The sequence below is a fragment of the Numida meleagris genome, chromosome 7 (assembly GCF_002078875.1).
Source record: "Numida meleagris isolate 19003 breed g44 Domestic line chromosome 7, NumMel1.0, whole genome shotgun sequence".
NCBI lineage: Eukaryota > Metazoa > Chordata > Aves > Galliformes > Numididae > Numida > Numida meleagris.
Window position 1 is genome coordinate 29650234 of NC_034415.1, and position 6000 is coordinate 29656233.

Genomic DNA, 6000 nt, shown 5'->3' on the forward strand with positions numbered 1-6000 from the left:
AGGACAGATTCACATAAATTATTTATGATTAATGTATTATATTTTACCAGAGCAATTTAAATATAGAGATTTCAGTATTTCTTAGCGTTATTGTGGAGATAATAAAGCACTAGAAGGAAATATCTCTGCTAACAATCAGTGGAGATGTGGGACAACCTCTCTGGGTGGGAAAAGAGGTACCAGAAACCCCGGGGACAGGAGTGCCACGTCCCAGCGGGGCACACCATGAGCTTTGGGCTCCCAGCTGCCAAAACCCCACCTGCCCTCACCCTTTGGATCCATTCCTGTGGAAATGCACAGACGTCACCAGAAAGTTCAGTGAAGTTGACCGTGATGTCAGCTGAATTTTGGAAGAGAAGCAGAACAAACCCGATGTGCGCATTATGTGCCTATGTCCCCATGTCCCTGCGCATGTCCATGTGCCGCAGCTGGCTCGGGCAGTGGAGGTGTCCTGGCTCTGACCCACGCTGAGGCCTGAGATGCAGAGAGCACTGAGAAGAGCTCCAGAATCTGTTATCGGCAGAGAATGAAAAGCAGGGTCTCAGCAACTGCTGATGAGTAATGTCTGGCACATCACGGTGCTCGTGTGCTCACTGGGGGTGTACGTCAGGTAAAAGCACGCATAAAACATGCAGAACCGTCACCCTGTAAGTGCAGACCTGCTGGTGACTAAGGAGCGTGGCAAGCTTCACTCTGCCACAGGCTGCCCATAGGGAGCTGCTTGGCCTTGCTGCAGTGGGGGGGTCAGCATTCCTTGGGATAACCCCCCCACACCATCCCACATCTCAGTGCGTGGTTACACAGCCCAGTGCAGCGGGGCTGCTCGTGGGCCCCTCCTCGGGCCTTGTCGTAGCCCCCAGCTTTTTGACTTCAAATGTTTTACGACCTTTAAGTGGATTAATGCCTACATTGTAACGCACATGTAACCAGGAAAGGCTTTGTTGCGTCAGGTGTTTTCTTTCTGTTTACAAACACAGCAGATGGAGATTGCACCCTGCTTGCTAGCATCGTTTCACGCTTACACTGGGATTTATTGCACGGGTCCCTCTCTGCGCAGGTGGGAAAAGCAACGAGCAAACGGCCGCACAAGGAGGGCACGGGGCAGGAGCAGCGGCCCCAGCAGCGCAGGGCAGGGCACGGTGTGCAGCTCCCCAGTGTCCTAGCAGATATAAAAAAAAAAAAACAGAAGGTGGCAAACCTCCTGTAAGTCTGCCTCAGAAAACAGGGACCCCTCTGGGAACAGCTCCCGGCGTCACCGCCGGCTGCCACCAGGCACCGCCATCGTGGTTACCGGCCCGCTCTGTGATGATTTAATAATGCGCATTGTCAAATTCTGTCTTTAAATTTTAATTGCTGAAATTCATCTTTGAAGAATATTTTTCAGTATCAAGAATGTAAATAGAAATAGGGCTGAACAAGAATAATATGAATAATTCAGCCTTACGATATGCAAGTTTTATACTTGGAAATGAGTGATTCACTCCTGCTGTATATTCAGTCATCACAAAGTGCAGACACTAAAATATGGAAAAAAAATGTGAATAAGCCATAATTATTTAACGGCGTGGTAAGATTAGAATTTTTAGATTGTATTTTAATTATAATGTACCTTACAGCGTGAATGTTTTGCCTTGGGTTTATAAAGGAGCCTGCGTACTCCCAAAAAAGCGCAGCTTGCAGGGTTGTGCACTGGTTTCCTGCTGCCGGGGAGAAATCTGAGGCTGTGCAGAGAAGTGCTTCCTGCCGGGAGCTGCAGGGCTGCAGGGTGCCAGAAACAAGAGTGGGAGGAGGGGTCTCCTCCAAATCCTGCAGGCACGGGCCCCAGAGGCCCTGCACCACGGGCAGTGCAAAGTGGCAGCGCACAGCATCACCGGTACCGGCCCTGGTAGAACTCCTTCCACCCTGTGCCCTGTGACCGCAGCCAAGTGCTGGAGGAGTATGAAAATCTAAATATAGGCATTACTGTTAATAAACACTTCTGTAAACATCTGACTTTCATGCTGAAAAGTGAGATTGTGTGTCTATTCCAAGTAAATGTAAGTTTCCAACTAACAAATCATTGTTCAAAGTGTCAGGCTCTGGCAAAGACTGCCCAGGGGTTGGGGGGGGTCACCGTCCCTGGGGGTGTTCCAGAGCCGTGGGGATGAGGCTAAGAGGGATGTGGACATGGGGGGGTGGGCTGGGGTTGGGCTTGGGGAGCTCAGAGGGCTTTTCCAACATGAATGATTCCATGTTTCTATGCTTCTATGAAAGCAGCCAAGGAAACATGGTGCTGCTGGATGCCCTGGGCCCTGTGTGTATCTCTGAGTGCACGAGGTGCTGGGCAGCTGATACCCTGGGTGTCACATCCGTGGCTGTCCCCATGGCTGGCCCCATAACTGTGGCTGTCCCCACAGCAGTGCCGGTAACTGTCCCTGTTGCTGCCTTACCTCCTTTTCCATCCCTGTGGCTGTCCCCGTGAGCATCCTTGTCTCTCTGGCTGTCCCCTACTTTGTTCCTACCCCCAGGGCTGTGCCTTGGGGGCTGCAGCCCATGGGTGCCACCCCCGCTGTCCCCACAGCCCGCCCTGCCCCTGCTCCATTGGGCTGTGACTCAGGGGTCCCAACCCCTGCCCTGCCATGCTCCTGACCCCACAGTTTGACATGTGGGTGTGCGAGTACTCGGGCAAACCCCGCTGGGAAATGCCAGCCAGAAGACCAGGAAATTAATTGTTTTCCACTTTTCTATATAATATGGAAATAATTACTGCTGTGGATCCCACCATGTTGTCAGTATATGCGAGTCAACAGGCACCCTGGTGGGCAGATGTCTGACGGCAAGATGCAATAAATATTCATATACATTGTTAATACTAAAACATTTTCTTCTCTACTACTTCTACTTTATTTATTTCTCATTGCTGGAGACGTAGGCATATTAGAATATTAATTTTCCGCTTTACTGGAATGATTTCAGAGTCAAGTGCCACCAGGACTCCAAATGCAAGTACAGGAAGAGGGGGTGTGACTTGCACTAATCCCATTCACTGGCTTTAAAATAATAAAAAAAAAGCACAACAAAAGTTGATAAGCACTTTCCTTTTTTGGAAACTTTCTCATACTCATCAGAAACACCCTAGTGAAAGTGTGAGCTGGCCATGTGCAAGAAGCTGGTCGGGCCTCACGGGGCTGCATCCCTTCTGCCAGGGCAGGCCAGCAAAGGGGGAATCTGCTCATGGGGAGCTGAAGGCAAAACTGCATTTTGCACTGGAATGCCACCTAGCTCCTTGCAAACAGCAAGCTGCAGCCTCTCATTGCAATATGCATAGTCAGCTCAGTTATGCATTTCAATTCACCTCTGTGAGCCGAGCCCTGAAGAGGAAGCACAGCAAAGGGACAGCCCCATCCGCACACCACCGGGACAGCCCCAGCCCCAAGGACAGGAGGCCTCATTCCCTAGCAGAAAGCCTGGGGTCTCCCTCCCTAGGCAGGAACCGAGCGGCTCTCTGAGCAGGAGAACGGATCCAAAAGGCCCCACTTAGGAAGGCAGAAAAGATCGGTGGGTGGCAATAACGTTTGATCTTAATTAGATAACAACATTTCGGGAGGGCAATGTGCTTTTTTGCTTAGCTTGATATTGGCTGTTTGCTCATTTTGTGGAATTTATTATCAGATCAATTGGTTTAAGCAGCTGGGGAGAAGGGTCTCAGGTACTGTTTAAGATAAAAAATGCTGTCTCTTTCAATAAAGCCCATTCAATCATTATTAAATCTTCTGGTAAATATCTTGGAGAAATTAGGTCTCCTGGTGCTCGTGTTCATGGATCACAGAGGGAAGACGGAGTCAGGCGGCTCTCAGGTAAGCAAACAGAGAGTTCATTCTGTCGCACAGTGGATAGAGCGCTACCTGAAGGCAAACAAACCCGCAGGCACACATCCACATCCCTGCATGTGCTGGCTGCAGCGAGAAGTGCTGAGGGCACCGTGGAGCTGGCAGCAGTGCCTCGTGCCCAGGGTGGCTCCAAGCACAAGGCCATAGTCCCTACTTCCACAGGGTTTGTTGCTCACACCTTTACAGATCTGGAGCAAAGCATTAACGACTCCCTCTTGGCTTCAGCTCCTGTACAAGGTGTTCTTGCTGCCTTTCAAGCCAGCAACGTGGTCACCGCTGAGCCCAGGAAGACACGCGACGTTTCTGATATTAATACAAGAACGTCCAAACACTCTGCAGTTCCCCTCATCTGTCACAGATGGCTCCAGAAGAAATTTGCTACTATTATAAGATCACATTTAAAATTTTGATATCTGCTTTAAAAGGGCAAACCTGCCAGCTGACAAATAAGAAGCAGCCCTTTTGTATTCCATCCCATTCTTATCCATTTTTCATGCTTTAGCAAGGTGAAGCTTTCTAATCAAGGAAAAGTAGCATGGGCAAGCTTCGATAATATATTTTGATGAAGGTTTGTAATGAATATGGTATTTATTAAGACACAAGTCATTAAAAGAAGCCTTGTATGGTTGTTGCACATTATTTTATTGATTTTTTTGAAAGCACGGATCAAGGCAAGGATTATACATTACAAGAAACATTTCTATTTCTAATCTTTAATTTGATAATGCATCACCATATTTGTTGATTTGTGCCATTTGAGGTTTTGTTTTGTGTGTGTGTGTGTGTGTACACATGCTGTGAATTTTAAACTCTGGGCGAGCTTTGAAAGAGGAGGACTCAGACTGTAAAGAGTAATGATGAAAGTTTGGAGAATAGATTGAGGTCATCACTTCTCTTTTCGATCTTTTATTTGTGTGTGCAGATGTAGGGTGGTCTGACTCCTGCTGAAGTCAATTATAAAGCTGCTTTTTATAGCAGCAGTGAAGGAAGACGCTCCGTGTAGGCATAACAGGTGTCAAATGGATGGTCCTGGGGGACGAAGGGGTGTCTTTACCAAGTGAATGACTGCAGCCTGCCCATTAGCTGCAAGAACTACCTTGAACTCTGCTGGTATGTGTCACCACCTGCGTGGTCAGCATGTGGGATGAGCCGAGGTGCCCTGGTGCCTGGGCAGGCAACAGCTGCACAAGGTCCGGTACGAACAGGGTTTTGTGAAGAAATACGGACAAAATAGTGTTATTTAAATTCTTTATCTCAGTTCAGAATCAACTCTATCATGATCCAGGAATTGCAGCTTAACACATGCCTGTGGGTTAGGGCTGTGGCTCCTCTTTGCAATGAAGGGGGGCTTTTCACCTCTGTGACGCCAGTGGGATCAGAAGCGATAGGATAAAAGAAGGTGGTGAGCGACTTGAAAGGATGCTGACCTGAATGGTGCCATGCCAGGACAGGCACACTGAGAAGAGTTCTCTTTTCTCTCCTGTGAGATCTGGGAGGGTTTGAAGTGATGGATAGCAGCACACTGTGCCACCGGGTGCACGGAGGCTGCTGGGGTGCCTGGGGTGTGTGTGCCAAAGGGAGGGCTGCAAGCGTGTGCCAAAGTGGGCACAGGGGGAGGCAGAGCGCAGGGAGCACACAGCCATTCAGCTAGTGCAGAGCAGCTGAGGAACACTGCATTCTGCTGGCTCCAGAGCTCCGGGAGGCTCCCACCCTCCCCGGTGTTCTCCTAAATGTACAGCAAACCCAGCACTATGTGCATTTTAAAAATGAGTATCCTTGCTCCACTAAAAGAGTTGAGAATGTGCAAGCTATTTTTCAGATAGTAATTTATTGATATTGTATGCTTTCCAAGGCTTTCTTCTATCGCTCTATGCTAATATTTACAAGTCAGCATGGATTAAAATACTCTCTGTTGAAGCTAACACCAGAAGGACAAAGCAGATAGGGTGGTAATCCGACAGCCTGAAGATGCTGGGAGCCCCAAGCCATACAGTATTGGCAGAACTCCCATCCCATCCCATCCCATCCCATCCCATCCCATCCCATCCCATCCCATCCCATCCCATCCCACCCCACCCCATCCCACGCCATCCCATCCCATCCCATTCCATCCCATCCTGGCCCATTTGAC